Below are 14,776 nucleotides of genomic sequence, written 5' to 3' on the forward strand. Positions count from 1 at the left end.
CTGTTTTGTGGGTTACATCATAATTGCACTTGGGTTGCAAGATAAGTATAAAAAAGTTGCAGGACAATACTTTTCTTCGGTGGCAAGAGAAGTCGTTAGGAAAGGGAGAGGGATTCTGGTTAGGGTTTCTCGCAGACAGGGGTTTTGGGGTTTGAACAATGAGGCCGGAAGGGGTTCGTGTGCGGGAAGGGATTTGTGGAGCGGTAGGTGGGAACGGGTGGAGCAGAACTGTGTGTGGTGCGGGAAGGGTTATGTGCGGTGGCGATTACGGGATGACGTCGACCAGAGGTGTGTGGGTGTGCGGGACGATGGTTATGGGGCGGCGGTTTCGTGTGTGTGTGGTGCGGGAAGGGTACTGGGCGCTCTCGATTGAGTGTTCCGTGTGAGTGGCGAGTGGCGGGGAGGGAGGGTTGGTGGGCACTTTCGAGAAACTAGAGAAGTGGTGGAGCGGTGGAGGAGTTTTTCAAAACAAAAAATATTTGCGCGGACTGCTGTGTGAGAACTGTGGCAAGTGGCTGTGGCTACACGCGCTTGTGCGGGGAAGCACGCTTGTTGATGCCTATTTCATTTTTCAATTAAAAAAAAATTAAATCCAATTGCTGCTGCCACGTAAGGTGGTAATGAAAAGGCTTAATTAGACTTTTGGTCCTCTACTTTATATGCGAGGTTCATTTTGGTCCTCTTTTTTTTTCAGGGTTCAATTTAGTCCTCCAATTTGTTAAAACAGTTTAAAATGGTCCCTGTAAGACCCGGGAAAATTAAATAGTTATTTAATTAATTATTTAATTAGGACGGGTAATGAGAACATTTAAAGCAATAAATATGAGGAGTTATGACGTGGAAAAATACTAGCTTAAATGGTTGATAGTACTTTGATTGTGTGTGAGGACTTGGGTTCGAGTCCTATGTGTGTCACTTTGATGTTATTAAATTATGTATTTTTAGGTAATTATATATTGAATGCGTGGTGTCATGATAAACTCTTAGAATTGTAGGAGTTATCATGAAATCTGGATTGGTTGAATGGTTTGGTCTTGGTTGGGTATGTGCATGAGTGTGGGTTCAAACCTTGGTGAGAACTAAATAATTTCTTTTTGCCAAATTTTATTTTTGCATGGAATTTGAAAGGAGCAGCTTAACCTAGTTGTCTAAGGGGGCTGAAAAATCAGATGGATGATCCACTCAATAGCTATTAAACCCATTTAAAGTAATTCTCGTTTTGGAAAGTGAATGAGTGAATAGATTACTCACAAGCCAAGAGAGAGAGCGAATTAGTGAAAGGAGAGGTGTTGTGGTACGTGGGAGACTTGGACAGAAGGTTTTGGTGATTTGGGACTGAAAGCAGAGGGAGAGTAAGGAGAAGAAATTAGCGTGGGAGAGTAAGCAAGGGCAAGGAGATTTTGATTGGAGCACACTCATACTAATTCGAAATTTGAAGCAAATTCCAAGTTAGGGGAGTTGTTTTCGGTCTTTTGTGATTGTAATTGAATAATTGTACAATGCCTTGAATTATAGCATGATCCCTGTATCGTTTCTGCACTATTTGATTGGAGTTTCTGGATTTTTCCAGAAATCGCCTGGCGGTTCATCCCCTACCGCCAGGCGACACATCAGGTTTGCTGTGTTGTTCTTGTTTTGGTATGATCCGCCTGACGGCTATGAATTTCTGCCAGGTGACGCAACACTGTTCGCGTTCTATTTTCGTGGTTTTGAGGCTGTATGTATGAGAACCATTATGGATTCTGAAATTGATTTGTATAGCTTTTATTGGATACCTTGTGGGTCTGAAATCGATTGAAATTCGGGTATGACAAAGTCCCAGGCATACTCGTGTATGAACCGAATCGGGTTATCCAAGAGGGTAAAGATCGAGAGGTCAATATGAATTGAATTAAGGGCAGGGAACTAGTCAATTATATATGTAATCGTTATATCTCAGAGAATGTAAGTGATGGGAATGAGTACTAGAAAGAGGGTGGACTCTGTCGCAGGTATGAATAAGCCTGGTTTGTGCAGGTACTGATGCTCCGCCTGGCGACAAGCAAAGCGCCGCCAGGCGATAGCGCGGTCAGGGGCAGTTCTGCAGGATTTTTGGAAATAGAAACTGAGGGAGGATTTGGAGTGTGTGAGGTTTACGATAATTTGAAAAGGGACGAAGTACTATGGTGATTAACTGTGAGGAGGGTAGTTTATGATGTTGGATGAATTATCAAAGGAAGAAAGGGAGAAGGGAAATTTTAGTTAAGAGATCCTGTATTGGAAGCATAGTATTTGTTTACGTGTGACTGGATAGGTACCGAATATGACTTACTGATATTAGGTAACAGTTGAGGATATATGCACTATGGGATGATAATTGGTCATGTTATAAATTGCATGGGATTAAAGTTATAGGCACTGGAGAAAATATGGTTGGATATGATTATGCATGAGAAAGTATGGGGGAAGTATTCTAATAGTAATGGCAGCAAAGCTTTGGCTGTTACAATGTAGGATGCTTGGTAGCGTGAGTGAAGGTATTGAACTGTTGACTGTGTTCGTAGATATGAATGAAGTTTCTTTAATATGTTAATGCTCCGGTACTGTGAAGACTTGAATCGATGGTTCTAACATGGTAAGGTTTAGGTGCTTGATACTTATGATAGTGGTAGACTAACCATAATGAGCATTCCATAGAGGGGTCTTTATTTAGGCGCTTGGAATTGTGCCACGTAGCAAATTAGACTGATTGAGTTGCTAAAAACCAGATGGGTTCTGATACTGTTACAGCGCCTGGCGGCACGGGTAGGTACGCCAGGCGATGAGAATAGCGTCAGGGGTCCCTGTATTGTTTGGCGCCTAGCGGCACGGTGTGCTCCGCCAGGCGGTGACGAGAAAACAGTGGGTCTGGGAGGACGCTGGCGCCTGGCGGTGAGTGGATACCGCCAGGCGGTCTGGAGCAGTTTTGCCTGGCGGTGTGTGGGCCGAGCCAGGCGGAAATGCTGTTGTTCTTTGTTTTCTGGTTGTTGTTTTAATTTATAAAGATGCTTTGCTTGGATCGGGAGATGCTGTGCCATGAGCGAGTAGGTTCATGGATGATGTTTGACATGTGATGATATGAGCGGGGAGGTTCATATCAAGTTACTCTCATGTGGGGATACGAGCGAGGTAGGTTCGTATGTTCCGTGCTCACGTGAGAGATGCCACGTGCGGGGAGGTACGGGGGCTGGAGGATCACATGTGTTGGACTACGGGCGGGCAGGTCCGTAGAGTAGGACTACGAGCGGGGAGGTTCGTAGAGGCAGGACCACGAGCGGGCAGGTTCGTGTGAGCATCATGTTCCCGAGCCCAAGGCTAACAAATTGTATGATTTGAAGACTGCTAAGTCTTGGGGTTAAGGTCTTGGCCAAGAAATATATATAATGAATAAAATGGGTATACGATTTATCTTGTGTTTTATATGCTTGTTATTTTATTTTCTCAGCTCACCCTTTCTGTTTGTGTGTGGCGATGATCGTGTAATTCGTTACACGGGAGCAGATGTTGATACAGGTGATGTTGAGGATGTTCAGATGGCGGAGTGAGGGCTAGCATGGGATTAGAGCTAGGGTTTTGCTCATTTGTATTTTATGTTTTAAATACTAATCTTGGAAACTTGTAACCTTTTATGGATTTAGTTATGAGTTTTGGCGCGCTATTTTGATAAGTTGAAATTTTCCCGTATTGGGGATTTTTATCGAGATGACTATTAATGTAATTATCTCTTTTAATATTTATTTTTAAGTAATATTCCCTAGGGATGTTACATTTGGTATTAGAGCAAACATTTTGATGCTTTTGGGGCAAGCTGGGGAGTGAGCTGACGTTTGTTGTGTGAAATTGATTGATGCGTGTCGGTTGTTAAGTTGGATAGAGTATAATTTAATCTTTAGCTGTTTGATTTTAACAGCTGAATATGTGGCGTGCACAGGCAATGGCAAACAGAAGGCGTAGAAATACCGCTGACGCTGATGAGATTGCCAACGGGATCCATAGGATGGTGGATGCTATGCAGCCTGTGGCAGCACCACCGAGGGCTATGATCCCACCTGTTAGGCTAGTGACCATGGAGGACTTTATGCGTCACAAGCCGGCTAAATTCACTGGGAAAGCCATCCCAGATGAGACTGACACATGGCTTCGTGAATGTGAGAAAATATTCAGAGTGATAGAGTGCACAGAGGCGCAGAAGCTAAATTTTGCCACTTTCCTGTTAGTGACTGAAGCTGAGTGTTGGTGGATGAGTATGCAGCAACAGATGATAAACAGAGCTGAAGAGGTGACTTGGGCTAACTTCAGGACGAGGTTCCTGGAGAAATATTTCCCTGATAGCGCTAAACATGAGCGCGAGGCAGAGTTTCTCACTCTACAGCAAAGGAGTCTGTCAGTGCAGGACTATGTGGAGAGGTTTGAGTATCTCTCGAGATTTTACTCGCAGACGGTGACGGAGGAGGGGCATTGTAGAAAGTTTGAGGGCGGCCTCAAACATGAACTGAGGCGTTTTATTGTGCCGCTGAGGGTGCGAGAGTTCCCAATCTTGGTTGAGCAAGACAAGAGCGTAGAGCAGCTGGAGATGGGACCCAGCCGGGTCAACCGCACACAGAAGAACAGTGCTGAGGGCAGAGTTCAGAAGAAGCCCTATAGTAGACCAGTTGCGTCTTCGTGGAAACCGAGATGCTATAACTGTGGGGGTGAACATCTGCAGCGAGATTGTACTAGACCCGCACGCAGCAGAGGCAGTGGCATGGGCGCTCGTAAGTGCTATGCCTGTGATCAGCCAGGACATTTCGCCAACAGATGTCCTAATAGGAAGACTGCACCAGCATCACGACCTCAGCCATCCTCTTCCGACAGGCCGAGAGCCGCAGGTCGGGTTTTTGCCATAACCAGCACAGAGGCCACCCGGTCAGGTAATCTGATTCTGGACCATTGTTTACTTTATGGTAACAGTGTGTTAGTGCTATTTGATTTAGGAGCTTCACACTCCTTCATGTCTTATGATTGCGTGAAGAAATTGGGGTTGTCTACTCGTGACCTTGGATGCGAGTTGATAGTCTCGACACCCGCATCTGGACAGGTTTCAACAAATGTAGCCTGTGTAGGATGCTTAATGGAGATAGAGGGCAGACGCTTCAAGGTGAATCTAGTTTGCTTGCCCTTGGAGGGATTGGAGGTCATACTGGGAATGGACTGGCTGTCTATCAACCACGTGGTGCTTGATTGTGGATGGCGCAGAATTGTGTTCCCAGAAACAGAAGGGATAGAGTTGGTAACATCTGGAGAGGCAGTGAAAGAGATGAAAAGGGGATCGACTTATTTTGTGATAGTGGCCCAAGAGAAGAAGATGAGTACAGAAGAGCAGATCAGTAAGATACCAGTGGTGGATGAATATGTCGATGTATTTCCAGACGAGATACCTGAGCTACCACCCAGTCGGGATATAGATTTCTCAATTGATCTAATCCCTGGAGCGGGTCCAGTGTCGGCAGCGCCATACAGAATGGCACCAGCTGAACTAGTAGAGTTGAAGAATCAGATAGAAGACCTGCTAGAGAAGAAATTCATTCGACCTTGCGCTTCCCCATGGGGGGCCCCGGTGTTGTTAGTGAAGAAGAAAGACGGTAGTTCTCGACTGTGTGTCGATTATCGGCAGTTGAACAAATTGACGATAAAGAACAAGTACCCACTGCCTAGAATTGATGATTTGCTTGACCAGCTCAGAGGGGCAGGAGTATTCTCCAAGATTGACTTAAGGTCTGGCTATCATCAGATCTTAGTCAAGCCGGAGGACGTCCAGAAGACAGCTTTTAGATCGAGATATGAACATTACGAATATGTCGTGATGCCCTTTGGAGTGACCAACGCTCCAGCTGTCTTCATGGATTATATGAACCGCATCTTTAGACGATATCTGGACAAATTTGTGGTAGTGTTTATAGATGATATTCTCATATACTCTCAGACTAGGGAGGAGCATGCAGGCCATCTGAGAATCGTGCTAGAGGTATTGAGGGAACACCAACTGTACGGTAAACTGTCCAAATGTGAATTCTGGCTGGACGAGATGCAGTTTCTGGGGCATGTAATATCTTCGCATGGTATATCAGTGGACCCGAGTAAGATTGAGACAATGTTGAAATGGGAGAGACCTCAAACTGTAACAGAAGTCAGAAGTTTCTTGGGATTGGCTGGGTACTACAAGAGGTTTGTGGAAGGGTTTTCTAAAATGGTGAGTCCATTAACTCAACTCACTAGGAAGGATCAACCCTTCTCATGGACTGATAAATGTGACAAATACTTCGAAGAGATGAAAAGGAGGTTGACTACCGCTCCAATTTTAATTATTCCAGATACCAGTAAGATGTTTGAGGTATACTGCGATGCATCCTACCAGGGTTTGGGTTGTGTACTAATGCAGGAGAAGAGGCCGGTAGCTTATGCCTCTAGACAATTAAAGGTGCACGAGAAAAACTACCCTACCCACGATTTGGAGTTGACTGCTGTAGTGTTTGCTCTTAAAACATGGAGACACTATTTATATGGCTCCCAATTTCAGGTGTTTAATGATCATAAAAGCCTGAAATATCTGTTCGATCAGAAGGAGCTAAATATGAGACAACGGCGTTGGATGGAGTATCTCAAGGATTACGATTTTGAATTACTCTACCACCCAGGTAAAGCTAATGTGGTGGCGGACGCCTTGAGTCGGAAACGGATGCACATCTCAGCTATGATGGTGAAGGAGTTGGAGTTAATTGAGAAGCTCAGGGATATGAACCTGGGTATGCAGCTGAGTGGGGATTGCATCAGATGTGGTGTGCTTACATTGACTAGTGACACACTGGGGACTATCCGAGATCAACAGAGGGGTGATGCTGAGGTACAACAATTTGTGAGTTGGATAGGGACTGAGAAGGGGAAAGACTACAGGCTTGGGACGGATGGTATCCTAAGGTTCAGAGATCGAGTTTGTGTGCCTGGAGATTGGAGATTGAGGAAACAGATTCTGGAAGAGGGTCATAAAAGTTGTCTTAGCATACACCCAGGTATGACTAAGATGTATCACGATTTGAAACAATCCTTCTGGTGGAATGGGATGAAGACTGACATTGCCGACTTCGTGGCATCATGCTTAGTGTGTCAGAAGGCCAAGATTGAACACCAGCGACCAGGGGGTACGCTTGAGTCATTGGATATTCCTCAATGGAAATGGGATAGTATAGCTATGGACTTCGTCACTCATTTGCCGAAGTCTGCGAAGGGGCACGACTCAATCTGGGTAATAGTGGACAGGTTGACAAAGTGTGCTCATTTCCTTGCTATTAATCAGAAGTGGTCAATGGACAGATTGGCTGAGTTGTACGTGAGGGAAGTGGTCAGGTTGCACGGTGTGCCAGCCAGTATAGTGTCAAATAGAGATCCGAGATTCACTTCTCGTTTTTGGCAGTCATTACAGGCAGCGTTGGGGACTCAGTTGAGGATGAGTTCTACATATCATCCTCAGACTGATGGGCAGTCAGAGCGTACGATTCAGTCCATGGAGGATCTGTTGAGGGCTTGTGTATTAGATCATATGGGTAGTTGGAGTGAGATGCTTCCCTTAGTGGAATTCACATACAACAACAGTTATCACGCTAGCATTGGTATGGCTCCATATGAGGCGTTGTATGGGCGGCGGTGTAGGACGCCGTTGTGTTGGAACCAGGATGGGGAATCATTAGTGTTGGGCCCCGAGTTTTTACAGCAAACCTCTGAGAAGGTTAGGGCAATCCAGGAGAGAATGAGGGCTACACAGAGCAGACAGAAGTCCTATGCAGACAAGAGGAGGCGACCTCTAGAGTTCGAGGCTGGGGATCATGTATTCCTCAGGGTAACTCCGATGGCTGGTATTGGGAGGGCCATCAAATCGAGGAAGCTAACTCCGAGATTTGTTGGGCCTTATCAGATTCTGAGGAGAATTGGCGTTGCAGCTTATGAAATCGCCTTGCCACCACACCTGACGAATCTGCATAACGTGTTCCACGTTTCCCAGTTGAGGAAATATGTTGCAGATCCGTCGCACGTACTGGAGTCAGATGATATTCAGATTCGGGAGGATTTGACGGTGAGCACTAGGCCAATGCGGATTTTGGATTCACAGGTGAAACAGCTACGGGGGAAGGAAATTAAGACCGTGAAGGTGCTGTGGGATGAGACTACCCAGGAGATGACCTGGGAGATGGAGGATCGCATGAAGCAATCCTATCCGTACTTATTTCCTGGTAAGTCTTATTTTCGAGGACAAAAATCTTAAAAGGTGGGTGTAATGTAAGACCCGGGAAAATTAAATAGTTATTTAATTAATTATTTAATTAGGACGGGTAATGAGAACATTTAAAGTAATAAATATGAGGAGCTATGACGTGGAAAAATACTAGCTTAAATGGTTGAGAGTACTTTGATTGTGTGTGAGGACTTGGGTTCGAGTCCTGTGTGTGTCACTTTGATGTTATTAAATTATGTATTTTTAGGTAATTATATATTGAATGCGTGGTGTCATGATAAACTCTTAGAATGATAGGAGTTATCATGAAATCTGGATTGGTTGAATGGTTTGGTCTTGGTTGAGTATGTGCATGAGTGTGGGTTCAAACCTTGGTGAGAACTAAATAATTTCTTTTTGCCAAATTTTATTTTTGCATGGAATTTGAAAGGAGCAGCTTAACCTAGTTGTTTAAGTGGGCTGAAAAATCAGATGGATGATCCACTCAATAGCTATTAAACCCATTTAAAGTAATTCTCGTTTTGGAAAGTGAATGAGTGAATAGATTACTCACAAGCCAAGAGAGAGAGCGAATTAGTGAAAGGAGAGGTGTTGTGGTACGTGGGAGACTTGGACAGAAGGTTTTGGTGATTTGGGACTGAAAGCAGAGGGAGAGTAAGGAGAAGAAATTAGTGTGGGAGTGTGAGCAAGGGAAAGGAGATTTTGATTGGAGCACACTCATACTAATTCGAAATTTGAAGCAAATTCCAGGTTAGGGGAGTTGTTTTCGGTCTTTTGTGATTGTAATTGAATAATTGTACAATGCCTTGAATTATAGCATGATCCCTGTATCGTTTCTGCACTATTTGATTGGAGTTTCTGGATTTTTCCAGAAATCGCCTGGCGGTTCATCCCCTACCGCCAGGCGACACATCAGGTTTGCTGTGTTATTCTTGTTTTGGTATGATCCGCCTGGCGGCTATGAATTTCTGCCAGGCGACGCGACACTGTTCGCGTTCTATTTTCGTGGTTTTGAGGTTGTATGTATGAGAACCATTATGGATTCTGAAATTGATTTGTATAGCTTTTATTGGATACCTTGTGGGTCTGAAATCGATTGAAATTCGGGTATGACAAAGTCCCAGGCATACTCGTGTATGAACCGAATCGGGTTATCCAAGAGGGTAAAGATCGAGAGGTCAATATGAATTGAATTAAGGGCAGGGAACTAGTCAATTATATATGTAATCGTTATATCTCAGAGAATGTAAGTGATGGGAATGAGTACTAGAAAGAGGGTGGACTCTGTCGCAGGTATGAATAAGCCTGGTTTGTGCAGGTACTGATGCTCCGCCTGGCGACAAGCAAAGCGCCGCCAGGCGATAGCGCGGTCAGGGGCAGTTCTGCAGGATTTTTGGAAATAGAAACTGAGGGAGGATTTGGAGTGTGTGAGGTTTACGATAATTTGAAAAGGGACGAAGTACTATGGTGATTAACTGTGAGGAGGGTAGTTTATGATGTTGGATGGATTATCAAAGGAAGAAAGGGAGAAGGGAAATTTTAGTTAAGAGATCCTGTATTGGAAGCATAGTATTTGTTTACGTGTGACTGGATAGGTACCGAATATGACTTACTGATATTAGGTAACAATTGAGGATATATACACTATGGAATGATAATTGGTCATGTTATAAATTGCATGGGATTAAAGTTATAGGCACTAGAGAAAATATGGTTGGATATGATTATGCATGAGAAAGTATGGGGGAGGTATTCTAAGAGTAATGGCAGCAAAGCTTTGGCTGTTACAATGTAGGATGCTTGGTAGCGTGAGTGAAGGTATTTAACTGTTGACTGTGTTCGTAGATATGAATGAAGTTGCTTTAATATGTTAATGCTCCGGTACTGTGAAGACTTGAATCGATGGTTCGAACATGGTAAGGTTTAGGTGCTTGATACTTATGATAGTGGTAGACTAACCATAATGAGCATTCCATAGAGGGGTCTTTATTTGGGCGCTTGGAATTGTGCCACGTAGCAAATTAAACTGATTGAGTTGCTAAAAACCAGATGGGTTCTGATACTGTTACAGCGCCTGGCGGCACGGGTAGGTACGCCAGGCGATGAGAATAGCGTCAGGGGTCCTTGTATTGTTTGGCGCCTGGCGGCATGGTGTGCTCCGCCAGGCAGTGACGAGAAAACAGTGGGTCTGGGAGGACGCTGGCGCCTGGCGGTGAGTGGATACCGCCAGGCGGTCTGGAGCAGTTTTGCCTGGCGGTGTGTGGGCCGAGCCAGGCGAAAATGCTGTTGTTCTTTGTTTTCTGGTTGTTGTTTTAATTTATAAAGATGTTTTGCTTGGATCGGGAGATGTTGTGCCATGAGCGGGTAGGTTCATGGATGATGTTTGACATGTGATGATATGAGCGGGGAGGTTCATATCAAGTTACTCTCATGTGGGGATACGAGCGAGGTAGGTTCGTATGTTCCGTGCTCACGTGAGAGATGCCACGTGCGGGGAGGTACGAGGGCTGGAGGATCACATGTGTTGGACTACGGGCGGGCAGGTCCGTAGAGTAGGACTACGAGCGGAGAGGTTCGTAGAGGCAGGACCACGAGCGGGCAGGTTCGTGTGAGCATCATGTTCCCGAGCCCAAGGCTAACAAATTGTATGATTTGAAGACTGCTAAGTCTTGGGGTTAAGGTCTTGGCCAAGAAATATATATAATGAATAAAATGGGTATACGATTTATCTTGTGTTTTATATGCTTGTTATTTTATTTTCTCAGCTCACCCTTTCTATTTGTGTGTGGCGATGATCGTGTAATTCGTTACACGGGAGCAGATGTTGATACAGGTGATGTTGAGGATGTTCAGATGGCGGAGTGAGGGCTAGCATGGGATTAGAGCTAGGGTTTTGCTCATTTGTATTTTATGTTTTAAATACTAATCTTGGAAACTTGTAACCTTTTATGGATTTAGTTATGAGTTTTGGCGCGCTATTTTGATAAGTTGAAATTTTCCCGCATTGGGATTTTTATCGAGATGACTATTAATGTAATTATCTCTTTTGATATTTATTTTTAAGTAATATTCCCTAGGGATGTTACATTTGGTATTAGAGCAAACGTTTTGATGCTTTTGGGGCAAGCTGGGGAGTGAGCTGACGTTTGTTGTGCGAAATTGATTGATGCGTGTTGGTTGTTAAATTGGATAGAGTATAATTTAATCTTTAGCTGTTTGATTTTAACAGCTGAATATGTGGCGTGCACAGGCAATGGCAAACAGAAGGCGTAGAAATACCGCTGACGCTGATGAGATTGCCAACGTGATCCATAGGATGGTGGATGCTATGCAGCCTGTGGCAGCACCACCGAGGGCTATGATCCCACCTGTTAGGCCAGTGACCATGGAGGACTTTATGCGTCACAAGCCGGCTAAATTCACTGGGAAAGCCATCCCAGATGAGGCTGACACATGGGTTCGTGAATGTGAGAAAATATTCAGAGTGATAGAGTGCACAGAGGCGCAAAAGCTAAATTTTGCCACTTTCCTGTTAGTGACTGAAGCTGAGTATTGGTGGATGAGTATGCAGCAACAGATGATAAACAGAGCTGAAGAGGTGACTTGGGCTAACTTCAGGACGAGGTTCCTGGAGAAATATTTCCCTGATAGCGCTAAACATGAGCGCGAGGCAGAGTTTCTCACTCTACAGCAAAGGAGTCTGTCAGTGCAGGACTATGTGGAGAGGTTTGAGTATCTCTCGAGATTTTACTCGCAGACGGTGACGGAGGAGGGGCATTGTAGAAAGTTTGAGGGCGGCCTCAAACATGAACTGAGGCGTTTTATTGTGCCGCTGAGGGTGCGAGAGTTCCCAATCTTGGTTGAGCAAGACAAGAGCGTAGAGCAGCTGGAGATGGGACCCAGCCGGGTCAACCGCACACAGAAGAACAGTGCTGAGGGCAGAGTTCAGAAGAAGCCCTATAGTAGACCAGTTGCGTCTTCGTGGAAACCGAGATGCTATAACTGTGGGGGTGAACATCTGCAGCGAGATTGTACTAGACCCGCACGCAGCAGAGGCAGTGGCATGGGCGCTCGTAAGTGCTATGCCTGTGATCAGCCAGGACATTTCGCCAACAGATGTCCTAATAGGAAGACTGCACCAGCATCACGACCTCAGCCATCCTCTTCCGACAGGCCGAGAGCCGCAGGTCGGGTTTTTGCCATAACCAGCACAGAGGCCACCCGGTCAGGTAATCTGATTCTGGACCATTGTTTACTTTATGGTAACAGTGTGTTAGTGCTATTTGATTTAGGAGCTTCACACTCCTTCATATCTTATGATTGCGTGAAGAAATTGGGGTTGTCTACTCGTGACCTTGGATGCGAGTTGATAGTCTCGACACCCGCATCTGGACAGGTTTCAACAAATGTAGCCTGATTAGGATGCTTAATGGAGATAGAGGGCAGACGCTTCAAGTTGAATCTAGTTTGCTTGCCCTTGGAGGGATTGGAGGTCATACTGGGAATGGACTGGCTGTCTATCAACCACGTGGTGCTTGATTGTGGATGGCGCAGAATTGTGTTCCCAGAAACAGAAGGGATAGAGTTGGTAACATCTGGAGAGGCAGTGAAAGAGATGAAGAGGGGATCGACTTGTTTTGTGATAGTGGCCCAAGAGAAGAAGATGAGTACAGAAGAGCAGATCAGTAAGATACCAGTGGTGGATGAATATGCCGACGTATTTGGCAAGCATTTGCCCTAATTGCGAGTGATGTCTAGGGGCCATTCTTCTTCATCTTGCTCCTATAACTCGTGGGGTACGCAAAATCCAAGGTTATCTAATCATGGTGGTGGTGTTTTGTCTCACGGTAGAGCGCCCATTTGCAACTGTGGAGAAGTTGCTGTGTTAAGAATAGCTCGAACTACTAAAAATGGTGGGAAGCAATTTTGGGGTTGTCCTAATTACAAGGTTAGATCCATCACCCTTTTTCTGTGATTCGATGATCAATAATTGTTTGCAACTAACATGAAGGTTGTTTTATGTTGTGGATGTTGTCAATAACAGAGGGGAAATGAAGCTTTCATTGGTTGTAATTACTTTAAATGGTGTTCGGAAGATGATGATGATGAAAGGGATAACACTATTATAAGGCAAAGAAGGAAGATATTTATTCTGGAAAAAGAACTTAAGGGATCCAGAATGTTTGTTAATGTTTTACTAGGGATAGTGGGTTTATTAGTTGTAGTGAACATCATTGTGTTGTCACGATTGATGAAAAGTGTGTAATTAAATCTGTATTCGGTGGTGTTGAAATCTGTATTGGGTGTATCAGTTTGTGTATTGGGGGTATCAGTTTGTGTTTTTCGTTTTATTGTGTTGAAATATGTAATTGGAAAGCTCAATTGTTGTATGACTTAGTTAATTAATGAAAAATTGGTGTTAAAGAAATATGAGTTTGGTATTCTACTTACAGGCATTACAAACATTCAATAACGACAATTTTTCAATCATAAGCCAATATTATAGAAACACATCATTGTACTTGTTGTTACAGCACAAAAGACATCCAATAGTGGACAAAAGTGGACAAAACATTCTTGACTTAGAAATGTAAAAGCTGCATAATACATCAAAGCTCCAACAAATCGTGCAGCATCAAAAAAAGCATAAGTTATCCTCATGGCTTCCACACACGTCCTCTCCTATGCTGCAGTTTCTGCCTTCTATTGGGTATGGTTGGACGAGGAATTGGAAGTTGGCATGGGTGTGGCTGCTGTGATGACTGTGGTGGCTGCTGTGATGACAGAGTAGGTTGAGTCATAGGTGTTGGTGGTGGCTGCTGTGATGACTGAGTTGGTTGAGTCATAGGTGTTGGTGGTGGCTGCTGTGATGACTGAGTTGGTTGAGTCATAGGTGTTGGTGGTGGTGGCTGATTTGGTGGTGTTGGTTCAGTTGGTGGTGTTGGCTGACTTCCTGCTGTTGTTGCAGTTGGTGGTGCTGTTTCAGTTGATGGTGTTGGCTGAGTTGATGGTGTTGGCTGAGTTGGTGGTGCTGGTTCAGGTTGTTGAGGACAACTTTTTCGATTATGACCAACTTCTTTGCATATGCTACATTTCTTAGTCATGCCATGTTTTGTAATCTGCTTCCCATTCTTGTTCATCTCCCAAGCTTCAAGTCTTCTTTTCTTTTTGGGTCTTCTAGGTAGAATTCGTTTAGGAGGGGGCAATACATCTGGAAATTCTGTTTCAGTCCACATTTGCTGCCCGTTACAAAGGTATATGATGGAATTGTAGGTCTCTTCATAGGTTGAGATTCTGAACCAATGAGGGAGAAAATCTTCTTCACTTAAGTTCAAAAACTTAATTGCAGCCACTGCATGACAACAAGGTATCCCTGTTAGACTCCACTTCCTGCAGGTGCAGTGCTTGTTGTCTATGTTCACCACAAATTTCTCCCCAGTAAATGATTTGTGCCTAACCTAAAAAATCTGATTTGCTGACCAGCTGTGTATGACA

This window comes from Vigna unguiculata, chromosome 1 (genome assembly GCF_004118075.2).
Source record: "Vigna unguiculata cultivar IT97K-499-35 chromosome 1, ASM411807v1, whole genome shotgun sequence".
NCBI classification, from domain to species: Eukaryota; Viridiplantae; Streptophyta; class Magnoliopsida; order Fabales; family Fabaceae; genus Vigna; species Vigna unguiculata.